A 17,191-nucleotide genomic window follows, 5' to 3' on the forward strand; every position below is an offset into this window, starting at 1 on the left:
CATATACATACACACACACACACACACACATATATATATATATATATATATATAAATATATATATATATATATATATATATATATATATATATATATATATATATATATATATATATATATATACATATATATACACACACACATATATATATATATATATATATATATATATATATATATATATATATATATATATATATATATATATATGTGTAATTAACACAAGGTATTCGTGAACACAATAATAAAAAAAATTTAGGAAACACTAAAGAAAGGAAGAGACATCAAATTGATATAAAGAATACTAGAAACGGGGCGTCACTAGGTGTTTATTTTTAGAGGATGAAAATGGAAATATTTTCAACAATAGAGATGGGGTGATGAAAATGACAGAGGATTTATATACATTGTTTTACAATAGTTATATAAGAAATTACTTTGCCAATAGAAATAATGAAACACCTGAGCTTGTACCAAACTAAGAGTAGCAGAATTAAAGATAGCTATAAAAGCCATGAAAAGAGGAAAAGTAGCAGTAGAATGCATAGCAAATGATTTGATAATAGATGGGAGAGATATCATTATTGTGAATGTCTTCACGAATTGTATACGCCTACAGCTTTGAAAAACTTTATCGTTATGCAAATTCACAAAAATGAATACTCAAAAGACCTGTAAAATTGCCACCGAAAAAATCTACTCCCTGTAATATATTGAATCTTGACAAAGATCATATCAGGCCAAATAGGAAGACAGCTACACTTTAATCAACCAAGAGAGCAAGCTGGCTTTAGAAGTGGGAATTCAACAACTGACAATACCATGTAATTAACCAGCTAAAGAAAAAATCAGCAGAGTATGACAAACGGCTTTGTGTGGTAGTTAGAGACTAAGAGAAAGCTTTTAATTTTGTCAAATCTTCAGCCATAATGAAAGCCTTGGAAGACAAGGGAGAGTTACATCCTATGTTAGAACATTTTAGGATATCTCTACAAGAATTACAGCAATAATAAAACTCCATGAGAAAAATTCCGATCGAGAAAATATTATGATATTGCAGGCCGTGATACCCAGTGACTAAACGTTTCATAAGAATGAAATACAAACAACTGAATTATTGAAAAGATTCTATTAATTATTACAATGATTTTTAAAGAATAAGAAATGAATAATCGATCCAAACCATATTGTTTATTATGACCTCCAGCCACCAGCCAGAGACAGAGGAGAGAAAACTGTATGGATATATGGTATTATTATTCTGAGGAGTTACTTAGCCGTTCATGTGATTTAATCATAGCGCTCCCAGCTGTTCTCCATGATTTGAGATTAGAGCTGTGGGCCGGCCCTTTCAGCACTTCTTCATCTGGATGCGTTTGACCCCACTAGGTCACTATTCTTGGTTTATGTACTATTATAGCTACAGGTCACCTCCGATTTTAAAGGTATCCATGATTCAGTAGTTTACAAGGAAATATATTCGTTTATAATTCGCCAATTACATTTTCCTGTATGCTTCTCCTAATGGGTTAATAGTTGAGAGGGAAAGAAATATCTATGAAATCAAAAGTTAATACTTTAATTTTGAATAAGCTCACGCAGAGATACTTTTTGATCACTGACTGACTGGCTGACAGATAAAGAGTACCAAATACAGTAGGCCTATACTACAAGAGCTTTATTGAAGTCCGCGTGACTAAAAGACAAAGCATACAGAGGAAGTTTAAGAGTGGAAATGGTTAACTGGTCTGAGAGGCACTACTTTTGTATATGGATACTCACTGCATAAATACCATCTTATCCTCAATTAGAGCATTGGCATGAACTGTGGGCAGCATGACGTATATAAGACTTTAACATAGGCTATCTATATGCAGTGATGTGGCTCTCAATATGAGCTAGCTCTTCATTTCCAAGCAGGTGAATCCCTTCCCAACTGTTACAGTTCACATGCCCACTTCTTGCTTTTTCTCGCATATATATTGTGCTTACCCTTCTCCAGGAGTGCAGTCAGGCGTACTTAGACAGGAATGTCATTTTTTTTTTTTGTCCGAAAAGATGGTTCTACCCCAAGACTGTAAATATCATTAAGCAAACCGAGAATGGTTTAAATGGTGTCACTCCTCCGTTTCTCCTTTCATTGTAGGGATTCCGGATGCACACCCACCTCATGAAGCCTCCTTTGTACCGTTTCACAGGATATATATTTCCTTCCGTCTATCAGAATACTTATAAACAGTATTTTTGGTAAATCCTAGCTCACACGGAATAGGTGTCTTTGATAGACCTTGTTCTCTCATACTATCAATTCATCACGTTAAACTTGGTAGTGTGACCACATTTTATTTTTGTAAAAGCAGGAAATTTCATATATACATTATATATATATATATATATATATATATATATATATATATATATATATGTATATATATATATATATATATATATATATATATATATATATATATATATGTATATATAAATATATATATGTATATATATATACATTTATATATATATATATGTATATATATATATATATATATATAAATATATATACATATATATATATATATATATATATATATATATATATATATATATATATATATACACCCACACACATACTACCACCGTAACTTCTGTGGTTTATTCGGCCCCTTATTTTGCCAACATCAGCAGTTGCAAGTCTGCAGTTTAGACACTTTACTGTCTATAAAATTTTCATAATTCCCTTTGTTTATGTGTTGTAGCATTCGGAGAAGATTATAAAAGTTGACAGGTAGTGAAATGGCAATATTAAAAAAAATATCAATACTATTACTTTAAAATGGCGATAAAGTGGGACAAAACTAAACAAAGCTGAGCAAAATTCACAAAAGTTAAAAAGCGGACATTTTGCTACTTTAAAAAAAGCAGGACTGTCCTGCCTAAAAGCGTAACACAGGTCACCTAACGTAATCTTGGCTGGAGAGTTAGCCAACCCATTCTTGCACACGGGACTTATCAGAGAGAAAGAGTGTTGTGACGGGCCGAGAGAGGGTTGTGAACTCAAAGGCAGGATGCAATCAACTGAGTTCACAACCCTCTCTCGGCCCGTCACATTGGTGACCCTGGAGTGACCAATGTGACGGGCCGAGAGAGGGTTGTGAACTCAGTTGATTGCATCTTGCCTTTGAGTTCACAACCCTCTCTCGGCCCGTCACATTTGCGAGGGAAGAGCGCAGATACAAGCATAATATATACAAAATGATTTATGTACGATCGTGTGACACACGGTCGGTACGTGGCTCCCCCCCCTAAAAATTATATACTGTACATGTTAAATAGGGCGCCCTGATCTAGAGAGGCGAACTGTAGGTGGGTCATCTGGCAGAACATTAGCAGGTTTTAGACGATCAATGGAGACCCAGTCTTCTTTGCCCCGAATGTTTAGTAGGAATGCTTTCGGACTGCGTCGGATCACAAGGAAAGGGCCCGTGTAAGGGGGCGTTAGTGGTGGCTTGCTAGTGTCGTTGCGTAGGAAGACGTGCGTTGCTGAGTGCAAGTCCGTTGGTATGTGATGCTTCGCTGGGGGCTTGTAAGTCTGGCGGCACAGAGTAAATTTTCCCACGACGTGACGTATGCGCTGGAGATCGTCGGAGGAGGTTGTAGAAGGAAAAAATTCGGCAGGGATGACCAACGGGTCGCCATACACCATTTCAGCTGCCGAGACGTTGAGGGCGTCTTTAGGAGTGGTCCTTAGTCCCAGGAGGACCCAGGGAAGCTGAGTAAACCAGTTGCAATCCTTGCAGCGGGACATCAAAGCTGCTTTGAGGGTGCGATGAAAACGTGCAATCTTTCCATTGGCAGCGGGGTTGTAGGCCGTTGTCTGATGTAGGGTGATGCCCAGGAGATTCGCTAATGATGTCCACAATTGAGAGGTGAAAGTGGTTCCCCTGTCAGAAGTAATATGCTCAGGGATACCGAATCTTGAAATCCATCCAGAGAGTAAGGCAGATGTACATGAGGCGGACGTTGCAGTTTCCAAGGGAATGGCTTCAGGCCAACAAGTGGAGCGGTCGATGACGCTAAACAGGTAACGATGTCCTCGTGATGTGGGTAGGGGGCCTACAACGTCGATGTGAATGTGTGCGAAACGACGCTGAGGTTGAGGAAAGGTGCCCACTCCTGAATCCGTGTGTCGATGTACTTTGGAAGTTTGGCAAGAAGTACAGGCGCGGACCCAATCCTTAGCATCCTTAGAAATGCCATGCCAAATGAACTTTGCCTTCAGCAGCCATGCAGTAGAACGGCACGAGGGATGTGAAAGGCCGTGAATGAAATCAAACACTTGTCGGCGCATAGGAGCAGGAATCCAAGGTCGCGGTCTACCAGTACTGACGTCACAGAGGAGGGTGGTGTTGGAGTCTTCGAGGGGAAAGTCTTCCCAACGGAGGGTCGTGCAGGATGTCCTACAAACTTGATACTCTGGATCCTGTCGTTGGGCTTCAGCCAGGGCGTTGTAATCCAATCCCAGTTGAACGGCAGCCAACGTGTTTCTTGACAGGGCATCGGCAACGGGATTCATTTTCCCAGGGACGTATTGAAGGGTGCAATTGTATTCAGCCACGGCGGAGAGATGTCGGCGTTGACGGGCGGACCAGGCGTCAGACTGTCGAGTGAAGGCGTGCACCAGAGGCATGTGGTCTGTGCGAATGACGAAGGGCGTACCTTCTAAGAAATGGCGAAAGTGACGGACAGCCAAGTGCACCGCCAGCAATTCTCGATCGAAGGTAGAATAACTCGATTCTGCCTTGGACAGTTTTCTGCTGAAGAAGGCCAATGGGCGGGGCGAGCCTTTGACCACCTGCTCGAGTACTGCACCAATAGCGACGTCGCTGGCATCGGTGGAGAGAAGGATAGGAAAAGTGAGAGCCGCAGCAGTTGATAGGGCCTTCTTTGCATTGCAGAAGGCTGCTTCTTGAAGGGGACCCCACTTCAGGTCCTTTGGCTTGCCCTTGAGGGAGGCGTAGAGGGGAGCAAGAGTGGCGGCAATGGCTGGCAGAAAATGGTGATAATAGTTGATCATGCCCAAGAATTCCTGCAGAGCTTTGACGGTCGAGGGCGCGGGGAAGTTCTGAACGGCTGCTACCTTCTCAGGGAGGGGATGAACTCCTTCAGGAGTGATACGGTGCCCTAAGAACGACACTTCGTTGGCGCCAAAGGTACACTTGTCGTACCGGACTACAAGGCCGTTTTGTTGCAGGCGGTCGAGCACGATGCGCAGGTGACGGAGGTGTTCCTCTTTTGAGGAGGAGAACACAAGTATGTCGTCCACATAACATACACAGAAAGGGAGGTCCCCTAAGATGCCATCCATGAAACGTTGAAACGTTGCCCCAGCATTACGAAGGCCAAAACAGGAGTAATTGAAGGTGTATGTACCAAACGGAGTGGTGATGGCGGTCTTGGGGATGTCTTCTGGGTTCATAGGCACCTGATAATACCCCTTCAGGAGGTCGAGCGTAGAGAAAACCTTCGCTTTGTGCAGGTAGGAGGTCACGTCGGCAATGTTTGGGAGGGGGTAGTGATCCGGTTCTGTTTGCATGTTCAGGCGCCTGTAATACCCGCACGGACGGAGGGAGCCGTCTTTCTTCAGAACGATGTGTAAGGGTGACGACCATGGGCTGGAGGCCTTTTGGCAAAGGCCCATTTCCTCCATTTCGGCGAACATCTGTTTGGCGGCTGCCTATCGTTCCGGTGCCAGACGTCTGAATTTTGCGAAGACTGGGGGTCCCGTCGTCTTGATATGGTGATAAATACTGTGCTTGGCAGGAACCGTGGGCGTTTGGCAAAGTTCTGGACGGAAAACTTCCGGGTACGACGTGAGGAGGTGGGCGTAGGCATCCGTGGGTGGGCTGATGTGGAGAGCCAGGTTAGAGGGGGCGGGTTGAAGACGTGTCGACAAGTACGAGTCTGCGTTGACCAATCGTCGGTGGGCGACATCGACCAGAAGGTGGAAATGAGAGAGGATATCCGCACCGAGGATTGGCATTGTGACGTCAGCAACGAGAAACTTCCAATTGAATTTACCGTTTCCGAACGATAATGTGAGGTTCTCGTAACTGTAGGTGGGTATCGCAGATCCGTTGGCAGCTACCAAGCGGACGTCGGCAGATGTAGACAGACTACGACGTGCCTTGAAGAGTTTCCTTGGCAAAAGAGAACGACAAGCACCCGTGTCTACCAAAAATCGCACGCCCGTTCCTGCATCCTGTAAAAAGAAAAGATTAGAAACACAGGAGGCCACCACCACAAGCGATGGCCTACTTACACGTTTTTGGCCACTGACAATCCTTGGCACATTTCTTCGCGGTTGCCCCGAATCTGAAGTGGTAGTAGCAAAACTGCGGCGGATGGGAGGTAGTAAGTGGCTGTAGAAGTCGTTTGTTGGGGCGCGAGCGATTGGTGGGTGGTGGGCGGCTTTGTCGCTGCCTCGGCACGTCACGGGGTAGGCGTGTATGTCCTGCGGCATTCATGTCAGCTTCGGTTGACGTTGAATAGGCATCCTCTTCGTCAGGGGTGGAAGCGTTGATGGAGGTCTTGAAGTGGCTGTCCATAAGGGCGTCGGCTTTGGTCATCAAGTCCTTTATGGGTAAAATATCGACATCGGGTATGGCAGCGCGTACAGGTTCGGGTAAACGGCGTGTCCAAAGGGCACGAAGTAGGTTCACCTCACGAGGAGAGCCGTCTGCGGCAGGTTGAAGGCGAGTGATACTGGTCATTTCCCTGAGGGCAAGCGAAGCCCTTTGGTCCCCCAACGGTTGTTGCGAGAGCTGAAAAAGCTTTGCTATACGGGCGGCTGGCGACGGCGAGTACTGCTGCAGAAGGTATGTTTTGAGGGCGTCATACGCTATTGGGGTGTCTCCTTGTTCACAAAGCCAGTCGGATATTTCTGGGAAGGTGTCTTCGGGTATCGCCGCGAGAACATAATCCGCTTTGGTGGTTGAACGAGTCACGCCCCTGATACGAAACTGGACTTCTGCGCGCTGAAACCAAGCAAACGCCTCTCCGCTGGCAAACGATGAAAGTTTGAATGGAGCGGCCGCAGCACCAACTGCCGTAGAGTCCGCCATAGTACCAACGATGAAGGGGCGAGGGGGTGGGGGTGGAAGGCGGTGGGAGTGAGTCGACTTCCGGGGTAATCAACTGAGTTCACAACCCTCTCTCGGCCCGTCACATTGGTGACCCCGGAGTGACCAATGTGACGGGCCGAGAGAGGGTTGTGAACTCAGTTGATTGCATCATGCCTTTGAGTTCACAACCCTCTCTCGGCCCGTCACATTTGCGAGGGAAGAGCGCAGATACAAGCATAATATATACAAAATAATTTATATACGATCATGTGACACACGGTTGGTACAGTGTCAAGAAGACATGGCAGGAGATATAAGTGGGGGTGAGGGAATGACACTTGTCGACACACGAATCATTTATATCTCGAAGATGAACCTAAACATCCATATTCTATAGATGGATAATAATGTTCCCTATCCTTGACAGCCGTCATTGCCTTACGTGATAAGCTAAATAGCTCTGGAGGGAAAACGGCGTCAATGACTTTCGATGTCAGGATGCCAGAAAACTTCAAATCAAACAATAAATTACGACGGAAAAGAAGTGACCTCAACATTCGTAAGATAAACTTGATATAATTACGATAGTAATTACAAGGAAGTCTCCAAATGATATGGGCTACTGTATCAGAATCTTAGCCAGATGAATATGAAGCTCTTGTTGTTGAATGAAAGAATCTTTGCATACGCGTGATATACCTTCTAACCTTGTTTTACCAAGGTTTGAAAAAACCAGACCAAACCAATGCCTAAAATCTTAATAGCAATACCTGAGTAGTAATACTGGACAATTCTCTAATATGTGCAAATAGGCAACTACATCAATACATTGGTTAAGTTATGAAAGGGCCACGGGGTTTCACACCAACTCTTGAGTATTTGTATGAATAAAGTGATAATAGATGTTACTTCATGATTTGGTAAAATTCATACTGAAGTTATACGAGTCATTGCGCTCTAAAACAATTGTCAAATTAATAATGCTAGTTAGACTCAAAATACCACACTCACTTACGCATCGACACACACTTAGAGAGAGAGAGAGAGAGAGAGAGAGAGAGAGAGAGAGAGAGAGAGAGAGAGAGAGAGAGAGAGAGAGGAAAAATAATCGCAAAGATCGTGTGTTATGAATAAATGTTTAATGAACCTACTGTATATTATTTAAATGTCCTATAGATACGTACATACAATATATATATATATATATATATATATATATATATATATATATATATATATATATATATATATATATATATACACATATAAATAATGTAAACGCAAACAGTTTACCCTTTTCAGAATAATGGTTATAATCGTAATAATACATGATGCTTGGATAATCCATTAGTAAATTTTAAGGGCTAAGAAACTACTGAAAGCATTTATTTACCATTTATGAATATAATACTTCAACATTTTTGGAAAGCATTTCACTTCTTTATAATGGAAGGCATGCACAAATAAAGGGATCACTCCTCTCATATACAAACCCTTGGGCATAGATATGCACTGAAGTTCATATAGTAAATTATCAAATAAAACTTTCATGATGGCCTATTTGTATGTTACTAATCAACATCCAATAAATGCAATGATTATCTTAGTTAAAACTTCTTATATATTCAATCGAGAAGAATAAAATTTGTGCTTCGTTCTCAGATTTACGAACTGTATCAATCAAAGAGAATTGATATCATGTTCCAATATTGTAACCAGAAGGCAGAGGAACCTTTTGGTATGATGATATACTAACAAACAGAAAAATGGTTGTGAAACACATTATATTAAGTTTATTTTATAATAATTTACTACGAGTTAGGCAGCTCAAATTACCTTACCATGTAAGCGACCTTTAATCAGATAAAAAAAGACGACTTCCCACGCAAATATTAATCTAAAATATAAAATCTATATTAAATCATTATTTAGAGAAAGAATTTCAGTAATACTGCTATATAATAATACTAATAAAAAATAAGTAAACCCTGATCATATATAAAATACGCAGTGCTCTTTTGTTTAACTGAAGGTTATGTACAAAAGGGAAGTATCTTATTATTTTCGAAATTGATAAATTTTTTTTGGAATAAGGAATTAACAATGTTCTCATTCACTATTGGCCTACGACACAGGTTGATTTTTACGAGAGAGAGAGAGAGAGAGAGAGAGAGAGAGAGAGAGAGAGAGAGAGAGAGAGAGAGAGAGAGAGAGAGAGAGAGAGAGAGATAGACAGTTGACAAATACTGAATCAGTGTAGGATAATGAAACTGCTGTTCCATTCGTACCAGAACAGTTAAAGGATCTAAACAAAAAATAGGTTTGTTAGGCATTAGCTTTTTACAAAATTGAATTATTCTACGAACAATCTTCAAAGCCCTAAACAGGAGAGAATACTTAGATAAATTCAAACAAGGAATTATTGGTTCAGTCTGAACTGGTTCGACCAAAATTTCATTCACAAGTGTAGGCTCAAATTCCCTCTGAATTGGATATTTACTGGGAGAGTCAAGCCAAGTTGGACCACATAACCACAAGCTACTATTCTGAAGTTTTGAAGGAGACACACCACGTGTCGCCAAATCTTCTGGATTCTCCTTGGTAGGAACGTATTTACTGGGAAATTCCCCATCGCGAATGTCCTTGACCCTGTTGCAGACATACACATCTGTGCATTTATTATGATGAACCCAATGAAGGACAACTTCACTGTCAGTCCACAAAGTACAAGACTGAAAAGCTAAGGCAGAATTTGACATCAAAGATTTTGCCATTTTACTACCTAAGTTCAAAGCAGTAAGTTCTAATTTGGGGATAGAAAGCTCGGGTCTTGGTGCAACTCTGGCTTTTGATAAAAGCAAATTGCTTGAACAAGGGGTACCTACATAAACTGCTAAGCCATATGCTTGCTTGGATGCATCAGCAAAGATATGCAAATGACAATTACCAGGAATAATAGCAAAGCGAGGGAAGGTGATGGTCGACACTAGATGCAATGACTCACAAATAGACTTAAATTCCAGACAATATTTTTTGGGCAATGATTCATCCTAACTAAATTTTTCCTTCCACAAGGACTGAATGAGAATTTTACCTTGAATCCACAAGGGAGACAACAAACCTAACGGATCAAATATGGATGATACAATGGAGACAACTTGTCTCTTAGTGAGATGATGATGGAGACATTTATTCTTACACACATACTGACTGGATTTGATTGACAAAGAATCATGTGTTACATTCCAATTAATACCTAATACATTTATTTCAACTTCTGTAACATCTACATTTATTACTTCATTGAATTTCACTGAGTTACTTATCCATGATTGGAGAGGCATATTTGCTTCCAAAAGAATTTGATTAATGCGAGGATATTCCTTGAGCATTGAATCGAGACAACTATAGGTCTTACAAAAATTATCTACATAAAAATGAGGTATCAGTTGAGAAGCAAGAGGATCAGAATTATGTTCAAGGTGATAAACTATAGTTTTCTGTAAAAGAAATGGACTACAAGTAGCTCCAAACATCACTACCTTGAATCTATATGTCACAATTTTGTCTAAATTAGAATTTTCAAACCATAAAAATCTACAGTAATCTCTAGAATTGAAGTTAATGCGTATATGCAAAAATGCTTTACTGATGTCAGAGACAACAGCAAAGGGGTTAGTTCTGAAAACAAGCAAATAATCAAACAATTTAGCTGTTAAACTAGGACCTGTCAAAAGACAATCATTTAATGAAGGATCAGAAACAGTTTGCTTTGATGAGGCATTAAAAACAATGCGTAGAGGAGTTGTGGCCGAGTCTTATCTGACTCCATGGCGTGGAAGATAATGACCAAATATTGGCTCATTGACTTTCTCAATAAATCCTAATTGCAAAAAAAAAAAAAATCTGATTTTACTTATCAAAAATAAAAAAAAAGAGCGAGCTAATGAAAAAAGTTGACCATAAGCTCTACGATAATTAACTGGAGGGCGTAAATTTGACTTAAAAGGTAAATCTACAGAATAGTGACTTCCAATACAGGTGATATTACTCTCAAATTTCTCTACAGTTAACTTTTCTTCAGGAGAATAAGTTTCATCAACAATGCCAACCTGGTCCAATTTCCATAAATTTTCAATTTGATGAGGATGTATTTCAATAGGCATTACGCTAGTGCGTGCGCAAACAGCATGCTGTACAGTAACAGAATTGCTATTACAATAGCCTTGAGTCGCCCATTGAGGAAAGGGACCAAAAATAATTGCACCACCAGCACAAGTAAACAAATTCACTCCAGCACATTTGCTTTGACCCATTCTAAACTTATGATAATTATCAGCACCAATAACAAGTCCAATCTATGTAACATCATCACTGGTTAATTGACCATCAGCTAACTCAATACCCTTTGATTTAACCCTGGATAGGTACGGTCCTCGGACACCCCTTTAAGGGTATACTCGGATGCGAACGACCCCGACGCCAAAAAAAATTCTTGAAAAATCAGTTTTTGCAGTAACCTCCTTTTTTCTTTTGCCAAAAAAAACTTCAATGAATGCTTAAAACAACTGTAAAGATAAATACTACTCATCTGCAGAAAAACTATTTATTATAAATATTTTAAAAAATTAAGTAGAAAAAAAAAGACCTGACATAAAAATTCATAAAAAAAAGTTTATACATATATACACAAATCCTTTTAGGAATTGATTCTTGAATGTTTAGGACACATCTTGATGTATTTTGGATGAAGTCAGACCCATGGAGGTGAAGATCTGAAATGAGAAAAAAAGGGTAACTTTTTTTGGCCAAAAAAAATTGTCCAAATTTCATGAATTTTTTTGGGTACCCAAATGAAATAGGAAGTGGCTAATTTTTTTAGGGAATAAACATATGTTATCCTAAAATAGAAATATGTAAAAAAATCTTCATTATTTTGTAAATTACATTTATATCAGGGGCCATATCTAAAGGTAATTTTTTGAGTACTTGGAAATTTCGTAAAAAAATACATATATTTAATATATAATATGATATTTATGCAGGTAAAAATATACCAAAATATCACAAATTCTATAGGGAACAAGAATATATATAGATAGGGCAGCTTACGCTTCGGATATGTCCACAAAATGGCCGCCAACCACACTGACTCAGACTCCCTAATCTGCCACTTGAAATGTAGGAAGGGTATGTCAATTTCAAGGTGTTATTTACTAATCTAATTATTATTGGATATGCATAAAAATTGTATGGTGGGTTGCTGGATAATTGTCGATTATTTTACGACTATAAAATTAAAATTCTGACCCAAAAAATTTTTTTTGAAGGGAAATAAAATCGAAAAAAAAAATGTAAAACAATATTTTAGCTAAAAAAATTTGATGATATTCAATCAAAAAAGAAGTAAATAAAATTTTCCGACAAATAAACATCTAGAGGAATCATTACTCTGTGATAGTTCCTTAGTACGTAGTAATTTTGAAAGAATTGGGAAAAAACGAAAAAATGGCAATCACCGGAAAATCGAACACATACCTATATATACGCCATATCTGGCTAAAAAAAAGATAGGCATGGGTAGCCAGATCATCTAGAAACACTTTCCAACACTATAAAAATATAAGTTTTGCGACACTACTTGCCAATTCCTTACGGTAACATGACTAAGCAAAAAAATGCAAAACAAATAAAAAGGGGCACTCGTGGAAAAATGGCCATTCTAATATACGGCATTTCAGAAAAAAAAAAATTTCAGCCACATGCTAGGCAAACCATCAAGGCATATTTTCCGACAAATAAACATATAAATGAAATATTACTCTGTGATAGTTCCTTAGTACGTAGTAATTTTGAAAGAAATGGGAAAAAACGAAAAAATGGCAATCACAGGAAAATCGAACACATACTTATATATACGCCATATCTGGCTAAAAAAAAAATAGGCATGGGTAGCCAGATCATCTAGAAACACTTTCCAACACTATAAAAATATAAGTTTTGCGACACTACTTGCCAATTCCTTACGGTAACATGACTAAGCAAAAAAATGCAAAACAAATAAAAAGGGGCACTCGCGGAAAAATGCCCAACATTCTAATATACGGCATCTCAGATAAAAAAAAAAAGACATGCACGTGTTAGCCCAACCATCAAGGCACACTTTCTAACACATAAACATGAAAAAAAAATCAATAATATACGGCAATTCCTTACTACGTAGTAAATTTTTACAAATATTGAAAAAAAACAGAAATTGGCAACCGCAGTTAAATACCCAATATACCAATAACTACGTCGTATCTGACAAAAACAAAATCACGCATGGGTAGCCAGATCATCTAGACACACTTTCCAACATTAAAAAAGCAAAAGTTTTACGACACTATTTCGCAATATCTTACGGAAAAATGACTTGGCAAAAAAATTAAAAAAAATTAAAAAGGGACACTCGCGGTAAAATGCCCGACATTCTAATATACGACATCTCAGATAAAAAAAAAGACATGCACGTGTTAGCCAAACCATCAAGGCACACTTTCTAACACATAAACATGAAAAAAAAATGAATAATATACGGCAATTCCTTACTACGTAGTAATTTTTACAAATATTGAAAAAAAAACAGAAATTGGTAACCGCAGTTAAATACCCAATATACCAATAACTACGTCGTATCTGACAAAAACAAAGTCATGCATGGGTAGCCAGATCATCTAGACACACTTTCCAACACTAAACAAGCAAAAGTTTTACGACACTATTTGGCAATATCTTACGGAAAAATGACTTGGCAAAAAAATGAAAAAAAATGAAAAAGGGGCACTCGCGGTAAAATGGTCCTCGTGGTGATGAACGACATTTTAACTAAAAAAAAAAACATGCACATGGTAGCCAAACAATCCACCAAGACTTTCCACAACTGATAACCTATACAAGTTGCACCATTCTACGACAATTTCATAATACGTAATAACTTTGATAATTATGCAAACTACCTCAGAAGGGTAAACTCGGACGCAAACGACCCCGACGCGTCTCAGAAATCGGGGAAGGAGTACAGCTACAGCAATGCACATCTGGACACTACTAGAGCGTGTAGGGGAGACACCTCCTGCAGGTCGATCACCCACAAATTCAGTCACAGGGGTGAGTCACGTGAGAAAAACCTGTTTTTTTTTGACGCTCGGGGTCGCAAACGACCCACCGTACCTATCCAGGGTTAAGGCAATTTACAACATTAATGAGGCCAGGAGTTCGTATTACAGTATTTACCTTGTCAAAAGCAACTGCTTTCAAAGTAATTCTTGATTTCCCAAAACGAATGACTACTTTAACGATAATACACACAATTTCTACTGGTTGACTAGCAAAAGGTGTCAGAGATAAGGTAATACGATCTACAATAGGTAAATTCAGCTGTTTAGCAAGATCTGACTGAATGAATGTGCGCTGTGACCCAGTGTCGAAAAAAAGTATGTGTAGGAACCCGATATCCACCCCCTGATATTTGAACAAAAGCAGTAGGCAAAGCTGTTATTGACAAAGAAGCAGTGTTGTCTGAGCATGAATTAGTGAAAGAAGCTACACTAACTGAAGAAGTAGTAGTCGTAACAGTAGGACTAGCATAGTTGGCAACACTGACCATAGGGATACTCCCGTTCCGTGGAAGAGGAGGAGGAGGATGGGCAGGGTTAAAGTTAGTTAGGCTACCGGTATTAGCAGCGGCAGCTGTATTAAGAGGTGTCAAGTTTACTATGTTAGTACTAGCATATTGACTCGGATTAGCAACAGTGTTATTACATAATTTTGCACACAAAAAGGTATGATGATTGTTACCGTTGCAATTGCGGCACTCAAATTTGACCTGACAATCACTTACTCTGTGACCTTTTTTCAAACAACAGAAGCATAGATCAAGAGAACGGACCCTTTCTCTACGAGATTGTAGACTTGGATAGCGAACACAGTATTTAGAACTGTGAGACTGCTCACAAAATATACAAGATTTGGCAAAGTTAGCCTGGGTATTCTGAGATGAACACCGATTACTCTGAAAAGAATTCTGATTATTTTGAGAGGATGCATTTTTTGAAGCAGGATTTTGCTTTTGTTTAGACTGAGACTGTGAAGAGTTGTTAAGCTTGCTAGCATTGCTACTGTCACACTGTGATGAATTTGTCGAAATGGTTTCTGTTTTGCGCTCAGAACGGGGTTGTTCTTTACACCTTTCCATCAAATTAACTGTCTTAGTCAAGCCTTCTGAAATTCGTTCCACTGAAAAATGATAAGTATTGTACTTATTAGCAAGAATTTTAAAAGTTTCTGAAGGAAGCTTCTTGATTATGATCACTCTGAAAAGACGAGTAGAGGTGTCTGGTTTCTCCAAGTGATTTATTTGAGCTAACAGTTTCTCATAACTTAATTTAAAGTCCAAAAGTTCATCATGTGAATGACGTGGAACAGGTAAATCATTCAACTCTCGAATGAGCCGACTAAGAATCTTATCCATATTATGAAAGCAATCTTTCAGGGTTTTTATAGCAATGGCATAATTACTGTTAGTAACAGCCAAACCTTCAATAGAGCGAAATGCTCGATCAGTAAGATAATTTCGCAATGTAGCAAACTTAACCACATCTGTCAAATCAGTCCTTGAATGGACAAGGCTATCAAAAATATCCCAAAAAGAATGACCAGTTTTCAAGTTTACCATCAAAGGTGGGAATTTTAATTGCAGGCAATTTATGTGTGGGTAAAATTGTAACCACGGTCGGATTAGCAGGTGGGGTCTGATTAGTACTGACAGTCAGACTAGCTACTCCAAGGTCTATAGAATACGAGGTCTCCTCATCGCTGATCCAAAAATTGACATTTCTGCGCAGGTGGATATCGTAACGTCACCACCTCCAAACGGACGGGTGCTACCTTCAGTTAAACAAAGTAAACAGGTCGAGGAATTGTCCTGGTTGTCGATCTAATTCTTGAAAGTGGTTGTGTAAATTTTAACAACAATATTCAGTTACCAATATGCCCAATAACTGTGCTGTGTTTGGATGCGTCTCAACCAGGACGAAAAATTCAGATCTTATATTTCATTCAGTTCCAAAGGACAGTGATACTAGGAAAAAATGGGTGCACCTCTGCAAACGGGGAGATCACATAAATGTTGAGAATGCACTGATATCTAGCCGGCACTTTGAAGCGGATGTCTATGAAAGGAATTTGATGTACGAATTATTAGACAAACAGATTAAATCAAGATGGATTAGAACACTTCTTTGGTTGCATACGTCAGAAGGGTGCATGTCATCAGTATCCCTCTCCTGTTGCATTTAAACACCAGGTCAGAGCCCATCTATTAGGAAAGGAAGCAACTCTTTTAGGTTCCAAATCTAACATTCAAAGTTGTGAAGGTGTGAATGCAACTTCAAACGAATTTGCTCATTTTCTTTCCAAGGAAAATACAGTAATTGAAAATGAAGAAAATTATCCTCAGAAAGAATTAAGCTTGTCTGCTATGTTGTTTTGCTTGCTAGAAAATGAATTTGAAAATTGTATTGATGTTAATCTGGAAGATAAGGAAGGTTTATTAGAAGATGCCATGGAAGAAGGAGGATTACAATATGTGGGAGGGTTTATAGCTTGGACGTTTCCTCAGTATGAATTTTAGGCAATAGAGCAACTAAAGGGGATAATAGGTCTACATGGATTCGTGCTTTAAGTAGGGATGACAGAAAACTGATGAAACCCAACGAAGAATTTTTCGAAAATCTAAAAACAATGGAAAAAAATGTTTCTTTGTTTTCATGGCGAAAAATCTTTGAAATCAGGTAGAAACGTAATAACTTCATTAGCACATTTCATTACTTCAGGAAGTTATTAGGTATTTTGTGCGTTGTCGTACTTTTTTTAGGATTCGAATTCTGAATAGAAACATTAGCTCATCTCGGAAAGCTGTAAGTAAAATGTTGAAGTTGGTTTCTTAATTATTCACTTGTAAGACGAAAGATTTAAGACAAGCATAACCATGTTTATCATGGAAGTGGTGGAAATGTGAAAATTAAGG

This window comes from Palaemon carinicauda, chromosome 1 (genome assembly GCF_036898095.1).
Source record: "Palaemon carinicauda isolate YSFRI2023 chromosome 1, ASM3689809v2, whole genome shotgun sequence".
Classification (NCBI taxonomy): domain Eukaryota; kingdom Metazoa; phylum Arthropoda; class Malacostraca; order Decapoda; family Palaemonidae; genus Palaemon; species Palaemon carinicauda.